Here is a 14299-nt window from a genome sequence, read left to right as displayed (position 1 = left end):
GCACCCGCTCACCTCTAAATTCTTAGAACTCTCCCCTACATTCCAGAAGAAATACTTTACTCTTTCTCTATAAGAACATTTTTTTTTATAATGCTAACTTTCCTGTCTTCCTGCCTAGTAAAAGGTTTGGTAATGTATAGGGCAATGTACTCTTTGAAGATGATTAAACAGATTGAGTCCCCCTCATAATACAAATACATTGTTAATTACATAAATTGTAGCACGATGGTTAAAAAAGAGTCTGTTTTGTGCTAACTATAATTGCAGTCTTCCCTAGAGATATTAATAAAAGCAGTGATAAAACACTTTCAAATAGAGAGGTAGAGGAGAAGAGCTCTGCTTTGTGATCAGAGAGACGCTACTAAGCAAGAACCTTGAGCTAGTTCTAGGTGACTCAGGGAGGTGGTGAAGGGCCCAGACTCACATGGCGTGTGCTCTGCTTACTCTCTGCAACTCAAAATAAAAATCCAAACAAAACAATAAATCTAAATATGTCACAGATATGTATGATTGCCATTTAAAATTAGAAATTCTAATTTAGGCTAAAGAGATGTCTCAGTTGTTGAGACATGTGCTATTCTTCCTGAGGACCCGAGTTAGAGACCCAGCACCCATAAGGCAGCTCCGCCTGTCCATGACATCAGTTTTTGGGATCTGGCGCCCTCTTCTGGTCTCCAGAAGAACTGCACACATGGTGCTCCTATCCATGCACACAAAACACTCTCTAATGCACATAAAATAAAACAATACAAAAAGTTTTTAACCCCGATGTTTGTTTGATACCATCTATGAGATTTTTTTAAAGATAATTTAAAGAAACTATGAAACTCAGCTCTTTGTGTGGAACTGATAGCCTGGCAACCTCAGCAGCTGCTGCAGACACGGCTTCTGTGACCGCAGCATGAACTTGGGAGGCTTTTGTAATAACTGGTCTCACCTGCTTCTGAGATCCCTAGCCTGTTAAAAACATGGTGTCAGCTGGAAACCCAAGGAGGCTGCTGTTGAGTTTCTCTGATGTTGCTTTTGAAACAGACTTGTTTCCAAGGAATCGCTGGCATTTTTCTGAACTTCACACAATAGTGTGTGTGTGTGTGTGTGTGTGTGTGTGTGTGTGTGTGTGTGTGTGTGTGTGTGTGTGATCTTTTTTCTTGTTTTGGTTGTTCTGGGATCTGGGGCTTAATGTGGAGTTAACAAGACCCAAGCAATGCCTTGAAGGACCTCTGCTGGCTGGTGTTCCAGGGTTAGGCAGGCCCCTCCTCCCTGTCTCCCACACTTTCTTCCTTCTTCTTCCTCCCTCCCTTCCTTGACAAGATCAGGAGGGGCAGTGGGTGTGCAAGAAGCCAGCCTCAGGAACTGCATCAAGAAGTCACACAGCCACTCACAGCACAAGCTTACCAGCTGAGTATATGAGTTGTACACAGACACCTGGGCAGCAGGCTTGCGAGTGCAGGCGAGCTGCTCGGCGAGAGCTACTTTGGAGTGAAGTAACCTACTCTCAGAACACCTACTCTCTGTGCCCTTCTCTCTGCACGTGTGGAACCATGCAGAAACTGCCCACATGTTTGCACTGGCTTGTCTTAGTAACTTTTGTATTCTAACTCCTGACCTTGTCATTGGCCACTCTTCCTGGAGTAGATAGGGCTTAATATTATGAAAATAGTCAAGAAGCAACCTATCACTGACTGCAGGGAGATACTCCAAAACTTTTTTCTGTTTAGAAAATCTTTGACTACACAGAAAGCATGTTTGGATAGGTGTCCACTAAGTATGGACTGGGAGATGCCCGGTGGGTGCTGAGCAACTTGTACCTTGTAAGTAGATTGCTTTTTTAAAGGTTAGTTTTTACTGACAGAGAACCTTGTTATTCCATTTGCATGAACTATCTCATTTAATTTTTATAACACCCCCAGGAGGCAGCATTGTGTAACAAACTTTGCCTTAGTAGCTAAAAATTACATGTTGCAGATCTTGGTTTGTCAGTTTCTGGGTTCAACGGGGCTATTCTGTTGGGAGGGGGGGTCTTATGAAATTGCAATCAGATGGTGGCTGGGGCTGTACTCATCTGGAGGCCAGAGTGGTAGAGGCTGCCCTTTGGCACGGTTCACCGCAGCATCCACACAGCATCTCCAAGAGTATGAGTTTCTCAGCTTCAGTCTAGGTTACCAAAGAGAACATTCTAAAAGATCCAGGAACATGGCTTACCATGTTTGGAGATCCCAGAATACTGTGCTCGGTGCAGCGGAGTGAAGTGGGAGCAGCCTCTATCCATGGATGATTGGCACCATCCTTTCTGTAAAGCAGCTAGGGATGGAGTAGAGTCCTGGAGAATTGGATCGGCCACAGGAAGTCATCATTAATGTCTCATTTAGCAGGTAAGGAAGCTTCAGGCTGAGGTATCCAGGTTTGATGACTTAAGTCTACTAAATCTGTACTCCCTCTGCTCTTCTGACTGCTGCAATGTTATGCAAGGAGGAGCTCTCAAACCTCAGTAACCAAGAAGCCGTTTTCTTCAGGGATGCTGTGCATGAACACATACACATGGTACATTAAAAGCCTTTATAAAGCAGAGCTATGGGGCTGTAGAAAGTGCTCGGTGGTTAAAGAGTACTGACTGCTCTTCCAAGGGACTATTCTACTCCCAGCACCCACGTGACAGTTCAGAGCTTGATAATTTTGGAATTTTGGTTTCTTTAAAAAAAACACAGAAATATAGTAAGAATATGATTTTGTTTTAATCCCAAGGTATGGGATATGAGGGTGCTTCAGATTGTTCATTGCCGCAGACTAACCCCTTCTGGGTCTCCTATCTGCACGGAATGGGTTTCTGGTTGCAGGTGGGCAAAGGAGTCGGCGAGAAGGAGGGGTGACAAACAGACGCAACACTAGGGAGTGTGGATCTGAATGTAATTTGTCAAATCAAGCATCAAACTTTTTATACAGAAGAAAATAGGGAAGTTAGGTGACACACTGGCAAGGTACAATGAGGTTACCGGATTCTTACATAAAACAGAGGAATGCAAACACAGACTGGCAGGAACCAACTGGGATAAAATTCAATGTTAACTGGGATAAAATTCAATGTTAACAACTGGGAATCAAAAGCAGCCCCACCTGAGCTGGAGAGATGGCTCAGTGGTTAAGAGCACCCTCTGCTCTTCCAGAGGTCCCGAGTTCAATTCCCAGCAACCACATGGTGGCTCTCAGCCAGTAATGGGATCAGATGCCCTCTTCTGGTGTGTCTGAAGAAAGCTACAGTGTACTCACATAAAATAAATAAATAAATAAATAAATCTTAAAAAAAAAAAGCAGCCCCACCTAAGGTCCACTTAATCTTAGAAGTCAGGGGCAAGGGCTTCATGCCCTTCCCATAGTTCCTATTCTAGTCTATTGTATAGTCCACCTTCCCCCTAGGCCACTGTAAATTCTTGTGTATGGGTGTAACTCAGCTATCTATAGTTCTAAGTATCTACTCTGGTAGAAATGGGAAAGAGAAGGAAAGGAGAAGGAGGGGGGGGCACATTTATCAGGAAAGGGTGGCAACACGTTCTAAAATGTTCCCAGAACACCTACCTATCCCTCCATCTGCACCCGACTCCCTTGACTCCTCTGTCATTGGTCCCCACTCTGCCTCCCTGTCATCTCTGAAAGCCTGAGATCCCGAGGCTGGCATACTGTTCCTGGTAGTCATGTTTTGGCCGTGCAGTTCTCGGTCTCTCGTGCAAAGAGTTGAAGAGTAAGACACCACACAGATTTGCTAGAGAAGCAAGATAATTTTATGTGGAGCAAAGAATCAGTATAGGAAACACACAGAGACTGAGGTTACCGGTGATAGGCAGAGGCTGATGCCATTCGCTGGGGCATAGAACTGGAGTTAGGAACGCCTGCCAGGACTTTTGGAGGTCTGGGATGGAAAGGGAATAGTGTCTTGGTGGCTTCCCACCTCAACTCTGGGCATGTGGGAAAATGTGTGTTCATATTTCTATAGCTATGGCTGTATATTATCTACACATCTGTATCTCTCATCTACATCTGCATATATAGGCTGAGTATCTATTTCAGTATTAGCTGCATTTATCTATTCTTTTGTTGTTGTTGTTGTTCCTAGCTAATTTCTTCAAGCCAGGCAGTGCTGTGTTTGAGACTCCTCTGCTGTTATTGGCAGCAGACTTTGCACAGAGTTCAGAGCCTGCCTTGGGGCTCAGTTGCTCTGGCTAGTGCTGTCAGCCAAGAGTCAAGGGCTGGCACCTACTCACAGTGCAGGCAAAGCCCCACCCACCTTCCCTGGTGTGACAAGGAAGGCGCTCTCTTTTCCCTCCAGGCAGAAATCTCCCCCAAAGAGAGGGGCTTGCCTTGCCGTCTGTGACATCCTGGAAGAGGTGGGAGCTCGGGGTGCAGAGGATGGGGTCAGCCACGGGGTGGCCACAGAGGAATATTGTCTTTCTTGAAGGCAGAGATTGCAGGGCCTGACTTATGCCTGTCCCCAAATAATATCTTTGTCAAATAGAGCCTCCAGCTAAAAAAAAAAAAAAAAAAAAAAAAAAAAATGGCAGCAACAGTTCATTTTCCTCAGGAGTAGGCACTGAATTGTTTGTTTACACACAGTGGAGATGTAAAAACCTGCAGATTCAGAGGCCAGAGATGAGAAGGATGGAAATCCTCTGGCAGGCTGGCACACACAAGCACACTCCTGGATGTGTTTCTGCACCCTGTGCAGGAGCTCAGAGTGAGCAGTGTTAGGTTCTGGAGGCCTGCAGCTGCTGAATATACACACAGACTGCTTATGTATCCACACATACACCCGCCTGGAAGCTCGGAGATGCTTGAGTAAAAAACCCTGGATCCCAGCAGGCCTTGGTGGAGAGAGCACCCCTGCTGGGAACTGCACTCTAGCCCCCAGTCTTTCTGGGTTCTTCCCTGCTGCTGGGTTCCCCTGGACACCCACAAGGCACTGCAGATCTAGGCCAAAGTATTTGTGCCCAGCTGTGATGAGTGGCCAGGCTGGCTCCTGGTGTGTCCTAGGAGGGCAAATATGTGAGTCCCAGTGTCCTCTGTCCTCCCTGCCTGCTTGCAGCTCTGGAGATAGGTGGCAGGAGTGTGAGATTGAAAGGCTAAGCAAGGCAGGTAGGACAGCTAGCACAAACTCTTTACTCTTTTGTTTTCCTTTTCTTTGGGTCAGAGCCTTGGAGCGTAGAGGGAACTCCCAGAGTTCCCAGAAGAAACCCACAACCCTAGTTCTTCAGGATCCTCTGGGCTCCCAGATTCCAGCCTGTGGAGAGCCATGCTGCGTCCCAGGGTGCCTTTCTGCTCAGCCCAGTGTATGCCTGCCCACCCTGAGGGTCCTCACCTTGGCAGGCTAAGAAGGCTGGTGGTGGGAACCACATCAAAGGCTTCTTGCAAATTTGCATTTAGAAAGTGCCTCTAGCGTTGTTGGTCCACAGGTCTGCCTGGTGGCAAGCCCTGGGGGAAAGAAGCAGGAAGGCAGTTCTCTCAGCCCAAAAGTTAGGTGTAGCGAAGGTGCAGTTACATTCTTTGTAGCAAAAGAACAGTTTGGCAGCCTGCTAGTTTCTTCCAAGGTGACCAGACATCACTTGGAATGCCACAGTGTCCTTTTTACTGTGAAGCATGAGCAATCCTGTGCCACCAGGGAGCCCTAGACCATAGGGTTGTTCTCTACACCCTTGAACAGTGAGTGCATTTCCTAGGCTTGCCTGCAGAGGGCATGCTTGTTCCAAGTTTCTAAGTGTGTACCTGGGCATCTCTCTTCCCCTCACCAGTCCCCTTGGTGAGGTGGGACTTGGGCATCTTCCAGGTTAAGCTCCATCTCCATCTTTTCTACGTGGTTTCTCTTTCCTCCCCTTCTCAGGTCAGCATGGGGCATCCTTCAGTGGTTGTAACAGGTGATGGTCTTCAAAAGGAAGTTACTGTCCTTGTCACTCACTAGCAGACCTGGTGCAAACTGCCTGTGTGGAGGGGACTGTTCTTCTGTCCCTCCTTACCTTTAAGAAGTGTTAATGTTTTAAGTAGCTAAAAAGTCTCCAACAAGAGGAACAGAGAAAATCTGTATGTAGTACATGTGTGCATCTGTGTGTGTGTGTGCATGTGTGTGTGTTTTGCACGTGAGAGTGACTTCCAGTGTGCAGAGTGGAACCTACTATGTTCCAGTTAAGGATACACCATTGGGCCTATGGTCAGATACTGAGTGTCAAACTGCTGGAAAGATGCAGTTGTCTAGGGCTCCTCAGGCGTGGGACGGTTTAATGTATGATACAGGCATGGTGGACAGTAGGTTTAATGTGAGATATGGGCATGATGGATGGTAGGGTTAATGTGTGAGTAGCACAGAGCCTTTCTTGGGTATTTGAGGAGCAGATGGAAAAAGCTGAAGGCCTGAGTAGTGATATGTGTGTGTGTGTGTGTGTGTGTGTGTGAGAGAGAGAGAGACAGAGACAGAGACAGAGACAGAGACAGAGACAGAGACAGAGAAGGGATTTGAACCATGAGAACAATGCTAGATATAAAAGATCTGAGCCATGCAGTGGTGGTGCATGCTTTTAATCCCGGCACTTGGGAGGCAGAGGCAGGCAGATTTCTGAGTTTGAGGCTAGCCTGGTCTACAAAGTGAGTTCCAGGACAGCCAGGGCTACACAGAGAAACCCTGTCTCGAAAAAACCAAAAACCAAAAACAAAAGATCTCCTGTCCCAGGATGAGCATGTGTATCGAGAATGTCTTTGAGAAGGATGTGGTGGCCCTGACCAAGATTAAAAAACTTTGAAAAGGAGAGTGAGGGGTTTAACCTGGGAGACTTATGAAAAGCAGCTAAAACCCTTGATAAAGCACTTAGCTGCCTGCAGAGGGGCTGGCTGGAAGTGGGAAGTAGTTTGTCAGGATACTTACATGGGGCTGGAAGGACTTTCAAGACCACAGTGATTGACGGGGAACCTGAGGAAACCCAAGCTCTAGTGCAGTGGTTCCCAGTCTGTGGCTCTTCACCCCTTTGGGAGTTGGATTGGACATCCTGCCTATCAGATATTTACATTACAGTTCACAACAGTAGCAAAGTTACAGTTCTGAAGTGGCAATGAAATAATTTCATGGTCGGGGGTCACTACATTGGAACTGTGTTAAAGCGCCCAGCATTCAGCAGGCTGAGAACCTCTGCCCTAGACTTGGTTTACACAGCCAGTATTTGTGGTTCAGAAGGCACTGTTTAGACATCGTGGAAGCATCACTCCTAAAACTGACATGTAGAAACATTCATGCATTAGAAGGGCAAATCACAAACTGCCTTCTGTTTGGGGAAAAAGCCTGGGTAGTCTAACCCAGAGCCATCAGTATGTAGAGAAACTGGGATTGTCCAAGCCCAAGCCATGTAGGCCAAGGGGCAGTGCTGGCAAAATCGGTATTCTATCACCCTTTGCTCAAAATAACCAGGCAGGCAGTAAGGAAGGAACATGGCTTTCCCAGCACGGGCATGGCAGGTAGCGTGGCCAGGGCTCACTGTTACGCTCACAGATAGTATGTGAGAGATGGGTGTGCCATCTCTGTACTCCTCCTGATCGACTAATGGTAGTCATGGGGGGACAGAAGTCCCTTGTCTAATTCAGGAGTTGCATCTCTGTCTAGGGCTACTGCTTGGCCTGTGCCACAGAACCCTAGTCAGCTGCCTTCAGAACTGCTCACAGCACCCCACCTGCCTGCTCCACGGCAGACGGAGCCAACCTCTCAACGCCACTCCATTGGACTTCTTCCTTGATTCATTCCCATTTGTTTGCCATGTCCTACATGGGCAAGGGTTGGTAAAAGGGGAAATAGGTGCTCCCTTAAATTAAGACTTTAGGGGGGAAAAGTATTGTATGGCCCATACTTACGTATATTTTTAAAATCAAAAATGGAATTCACCTCATATGGAGTTCACCTGTCCCTGGGTGTCCTGTATTTATACCTGGGAACCTCCTATGCAGACAACCATTCTAAAACTCCATTTCTATCATTATGAATTCTTCCAGTGGTCCCTGTTGCCTCTGTAGCTGGAGCCAGGAACGCAGAACCTTGTAGGTAGTTAACAAAAGATACAGTGTATTTTTGAAGGAATGGTAGACACAGAACAACCATTTCCCCATCCCAGACATTCACACACACACACACACACACACACACACACACACACACTGCCACCTCTACGTACTAACCCCCCCACCTCAGCCCCCCACATACACACACTGCCACCCTCACATACTTAACCACACACACCTCACCCCCCCATACACACTGCCAACCCATATACTTACACCCCACACCTCAGACCCCCACATACACACACTGCCACCCCCACATACTTATCCCTCCCACCTTCCCCCTACCCCACCCCCACACTTGTCAGAAGCCTGGGCTAAGCCAAGTTACTTGGATTGTGCTTGGAGACTCTTGTCTGGGCTCTTTCCTCCTTTCCTCTCACTACTGTCCAACATGGACCCTGCCCTGCCCTAGCTTTTCTCTACCCACTGACCATGTTCACCCCTCACAGCCATCTTGCTCCCATGGTAGTGCTCCTGCTATGCAGGCCATCCATGCCCCTCCCTGCACCCTCCCTTTCTGTGGTCAGAGTGCCCTGTCTGTCTAGGGGCAGCTTTGATGGTCCTTGAGTCTTTCTCTCCAGCAGTCCTAAGAGGAGCAGCCCTAAGGGACTTGACCATGCCCCACACCCTCTGTCTTCTATCTCCTTAGTGACAGAGTTAGGTAAGGGTCAGGACCCTATCTTGTGCATTTTTAAATGCCACTTGAAACATTGTTGTCCATATCGGGCTTAGTGTATATTTACCAGGGGTCTGAACACTCACAAGCTCATCAGCTGCAGAGTGGTGACAAAGCATCAGACCAGGGATGCCTCCATCCCAACCCTTCCTGGCAGCAGTTGTCCCCTCCCAACTGTGGTTTCCAGCAGCTTCCAAATCAGCGTTTTCACCCAGATCATTTAAGTGTTGGCTTAAATGATGTTTCATGTAAAACTGATTAGAACCCAGCTCTGAAGGTTTTTTAAAGTAACACCCTCTGATTTGTTGACCCTCCCAGCGACATTTTGGCTGGTCTGAGCAAGGCAGGCTGCCAGCTCCAAGACTGGTGTGCAGCCAGCTGTGCCTTCAAAGAACTCCCTCTTCAAGGCTTTCTCCTCTCCAGATATCACAGCTGCCTCTGGGAACTCTGTGGCCAGTCTGGGCTCCTCTGCGAGTCTGGTGCTGTCTAAATCCTGCCCCGTTTCTTCTCTTTACATAGCCATTCTACATTCCACAGAAATATAGCCTTTGTTGTAGCATTGAGCTCAGAGCTCCACAGGATAAACCTGGCAGTGGGGTTCTCAACCAGATAGAATGGAAGTAGTGCTTTTAAAAGCCCACCTTCAAAGAGACAATACCCGGCCCAGTGGACAGGACTGCAGTGAAGAGACTGGAAATCATGGTCAGAGAGGAGACTGGCATGTGGTCGGGGAAGGCTTCTCCTGGGCTGGGAGTTTTCTTTCAGTCCTCCTGCTTTAGTGTCTACCAGGCAGGACCTGGTATACAGTCGTGTGCCAGGTGCTAGGAACTGTGGAAGTGGCTAAAATCCAACCCCTGGCTGTCCCCCCTGCCTCCAGTGGATGGGATGGGCCTGCGTGCAGTGGCAGCTCAGCACAGTGGTCTAGAGCACTCACTTGGTGTCAGAGGGCCTGGCTTGGCCAGTAATGGGCTGTGTGCCCTCGAGCGAGTGGGTCACTCTATCTTGTGTTTTCTATTCCAAGATTGGGCTCACTTCAAAGCCTGTTCTCTAAGTTCCTGGTGGACCCTCAGTGCCTGGTGTTATTTATTATTCACACATGGGAGGTAGAGGAAGAGTGGGGGTGCAGAGAAAAGAGCAGCTTCTTGGAGAAGGTGGGGGCGTAGGGGCTTCAAAGAAGAGGTGACATTTGCTTTGCACCCTGAAAAACAAGTAGGAGTTCAGTAGACATGGCAGCTTCAAGAGAAGCTGAGGTGCTGGGTGTGTGGTCAGAGGCAGAAAGAAGATTGTGCAGCTGTGGCTGAGGACAGGTACTTGCAGGGTGGAGGAGTGAAGGTCTGCACTGGGGCCACAGAGCTTAGGGGGACCTTGAAGGTCTGCACTGGGGCCATATAGTTTAGGGGGGCCTTGAACTCATGGGCTGGATCATCACTCCACACTGTGACATTTTCTTGCTCCCACAAGCTGAAGAAGGAAGGTAAGAGCTCTAAGGAATTAATGTAATGAACTCAGTCTCCCCAAGGTCACTGAACCAGTTGGCAGAGCTGGCATTTGAGGTGGGCTTGGGCTCTGCAGCTTTGTCACATGGCACAAGCTTACTACCTTGAGGCCTTGCTGCCCACATGCCCAGTTAGATGGGACTGTGCACATAAGACCACACTTCTCAAGAACTAAAGTGCAGCTGACACTGACCTTGCTGAATCGGTATCAAGATTTAGTCTGGGGTATGTTTCAGACAACTAACAAACTGGTTAGGCTGTATCCAGATGGCCTGGACCCCAGTAACTGTGAGCATATGACTGCCTAGTCCTCTGAGCATAAAAATCACCATGGCAAACACTGTTATCTTTGCATTGGTGTTGGCTTGGCATGGCTAAGATATACCCCACACTGGCTGGGTAATTTTTGCTTTCACCAAGGGCTTTGTTCCCTTCAGGGCCCATCATGTAGCGCTTTGTGTGGGCTCCAGGCCTGAGGAAGAGTCCAAGTTCCAAGAGTCAGCAGGATGAGAGCTCTGCTCTATCTGGGTAGAATCCAGGGTGAGCAAGATGGTTGTTAAATGCTGGTCTGACAGGAATGGTGGCAGCCAGCGGGGGAGCATGGTTAACAGTCCCTGTGTCAGCTTGGACACTAGGATCCTTAGTCCTACAAACATTGTAGTGCCTTTGCAGGCCTCAGGATCAGAACCCTAGACTCCTGGCAGTGGCCAGTGTTATAGTGGCCAGCTCTCTGCAGCTCTGCTGGTAAGCAAGGCCTGCAGGTTCTCCTATCTGGCTCCTCAGCTCTCTCTCTCTCTCTCTCTCTCTCTCTTTTTCTCTCTCTCTACACACACACACACACACACACACACACACACACTTCATTTTCTACCCTGGTTGCTCTGGAATTGTTATTAACAAGGCATCCTGACCCCTTCTGTATCTGCTACCTGGACTAGCAGAGAAGCTGGCTAATCCCTGGGACTGTGCATGGGAGTCAGGTACATGTTACTCCTTGGGAACTGGAACAGCCAGCTGACTGCTTAGGAAGTGGGCATCAGCATCTGCTGTTAGTGACATTGTTGGCCATCAGGGGGGATTCAGGAAAGCAGACAGGGTCTCCAGTGGACAGGCAGGGTACACAGCAGGAGAGCCACCTACTGCGGGACTTTCAGCTCTCAAGCAGCGGCTACTGTTTGGAAGCACAGTGATGGGGACTAAAAACTGAGCAGTAATGGTCCCAGCTGCTGAGTCTACCTCTTTATAAGCTGTCAAGTCCACAGTTGCCCCATCTGTACTGTCTCCACTACAGGCCTACCCTGCATAAGAAGGTAGAGGAAAGAGGTGAAGGAAGGGTGGAGGGAGAAGAGGGGGGCGAGCCAGCAAGCTTCCATCCTTCACTGGGCCTCGTGTTATAAGCAAACAGCATGAGAGAATGTTTCCCAAGGGGTGTTTGGACCTATCACTTGTTTGGATCAACCATCCTCTTAGCACCAATCACAGTCATTAATGCTTGTGTTTTTGACCAATCACAGCTTTGCTCCTTAGCACCAATCGCCTTTGTCCCTTCACTCTGGGAAGTGCTGCCTCTTTGACCAAGGAGGAAATGGTTCATCTAGGGTTGCAGTTACAGAAAGGCAGACACAAACTGTTTCAAACAGATGGTTTGAAGAGGTCATGGAGAGTTGGTTAGCTGGTGTTGGTTGTAAGAGTGGCAGCACTGACCAGCACACATTACAGTAGGCCTTTAGTTTAGCCATCCCAGGAATGAAGTGAGAACCCAACACCTGCTGACTAGAGTCCAACTGCCCCCTCCCCAACACCATTGCTTACCAATGGGCTCATGAGCAGCTTGTACTTGCTATGAACGTAAGAACCACTGACAACAGCTTCAAGACATTTTAGCCACGCTTCCACACCTCACCAGGTGCCCAGAATGTGCCAGGTACTCCCATCTGTTTCACACCTGGGCTAGGGCCTGCGATGGCTCCTCCACCTAACAGTCTTTTGTTGTTCTGAGTGGATTCTTCAGCTGTTCTGATTTTGCGGGGGAAACACCCACTGGCCAAGACCCTCCTGGGAAAGTAACTGGGGAGGGAAGACTTGGCTGGCAGTGACCAAGCAGGCCACAGGTGGAGGGAATTCCCACCTCCATCACTCCTCGATGCCAGGATCTGAGACACTACCACAGAGCCTGTAATACATATCACAGGGCATCTGCCGCTCACTAGCATGCCAGCCTGAACTGGCTGATCTACCTCAACACTTACTTTTATTGCTTGTCTTTCCCTTTGTTCCAACATGTAGTTAGGTAGCTGTTTGGCCTTCTTGTCTTTCCTCTTCATCCCTATCCCCCACCCCCACCCCGCCCCCATCACCACCATGAGTAAGCTCCATGTGAGGACCACATCTGCTCCATCCCTTCTTGCAGCCAGCATGAGGATGGGAGTTAGGGGCTTTTTTCTCTGCACCACTGGTCCTCCTGTTCCTTGGCTGTTTCCACTGGCCTGACCTGTACCTCTTGGGCACTCCCCAACCCTCCTTCACCCCGTTTCCCTAAGCCATCTTACTCATATACAGAGGTTCCATTAGTCTACTTGCTGTCTGCTTCAGTGTTGTAAAGCCATCTCAGATCCCCAGATATCAAGACAAGTGCCACTTTATGGAATCCCCATACTCTTGAGTCATGTCAAATTGGAGAGATTCTGGTGGCAGAGTTTTTCTGAGATGGACTTTCTCACCACAGAATGGGAACCTTACATTACAAGTGTCAGCTTGATTTATAACATTATTATATAGAAGGAAAGACCCCATCTCCAACGAAATGCAGCAATTTGCAGTTTTTCTGAATCTTGTAGTCCATATTCTTAGGTGAAAGTGGATCAATGGACTATCTTAGGTACCTTCTATTAGATCATGTCACCTATTTAGGACTAGAAACAAATATTTTTATAAAATTAAAAATATCCAATTAACCAGAGAAGAAAGTTCTCTCATATTCCTGAACACATACACACTTTTACATCTTAGTAGCCCATAGTGCATATTTATGGTGGAGGGGACAGTGATGGAGAAGCAAAAGCAAGATGGCCAGCCACAGAGCTCCTGAGCTTAGGAGCCGTAGTCATTTGTATCTCTGATCAAGAAACCAGGCTGAATTGTATAGTGAACTTCAGATTAAAAAGGCCAGAAAGTCCCTGTGTGCCAATGTGTCAGCTCTTCTCTTTACAAGTTACTGTGAGGACTGAATGAGACTATTCAGGAAGCCTGAAGGATGTGGCGACACATTACAGATAATCCTTTGAGAGGGCTGCTCTCAGTTGCTGCCCTTTCTCTACCCAGAGGTTGCATATTACAGAAAAGACTCCAACTAGCAAGAAACTGGTTCTGTTGACCCCTACCACAGTCAGTCTATGGAGGCAAGGAGGCATTTGTCTTTGGGGTGGATTCTTAGGATTCTCAATGCAAAGCTTTCATGGAGGATCCTACATGCCCCTCTCATTCTTCTCTGTATGGAGCCTCATCACCACTCAACATAGCACAGTCATCATCTTCTCCTTCCTATCCATCTTCCTTCCCTGCGCTTTTTTTAACTATGCACTCAAGTTCACTTCTGAGCTAGGTATGTGAAGAAACCAATGCACATCACCCAATTTGCCAAAAACATTTCAGATAGGTACTATCACACTGTGGGTGAAACTCAGAATCCACAGGTTACAATACTCCCAGTGCCCCAAAGATACCAGAAAATGACCAAAAACTGGGTTTTAAACTCAGTCCTGATTCTGTGCAGCACCCCTGCCCCATTCTAATTATGATATTGGCAATAAGACACACTAGTAACATGAACTTGCCTTTTCTGAGATCACTCTTTAAAAGTAACAGTTGTTCTACATTCTGAACTAGTGCTACTAAAGATCAAGAGAAAAAAAAGTATGGCTCAAAACTACCAGGGTAAGACTATATTCCCATGACCTTCACAGCTCCCAGAGCACATGTTTCAGTCACCAGGCAGAGGCAAACTGAGGTGAGAATACTCTTAACTGTAAGTCATTAAAGAAAGAAAGCAGGA

This window comes from Mus caroli, unplaced genomic scaffold (assembly GCF_978045245.1).
Source record: "Mus caroli unplaced genomic scaffold, Mus_caroli_1 scaffold_11, whole genome shotgun sequence".
Classification (NCBI taxonomy): domain Eukaryota; kingdom Metazoa; phylum Chordata; class Mammalia; order Rodentia; family Muridae; genus Mus; species Mus caroli.
Note: the sequence above shows the minus strand (reverse complement) of the source record.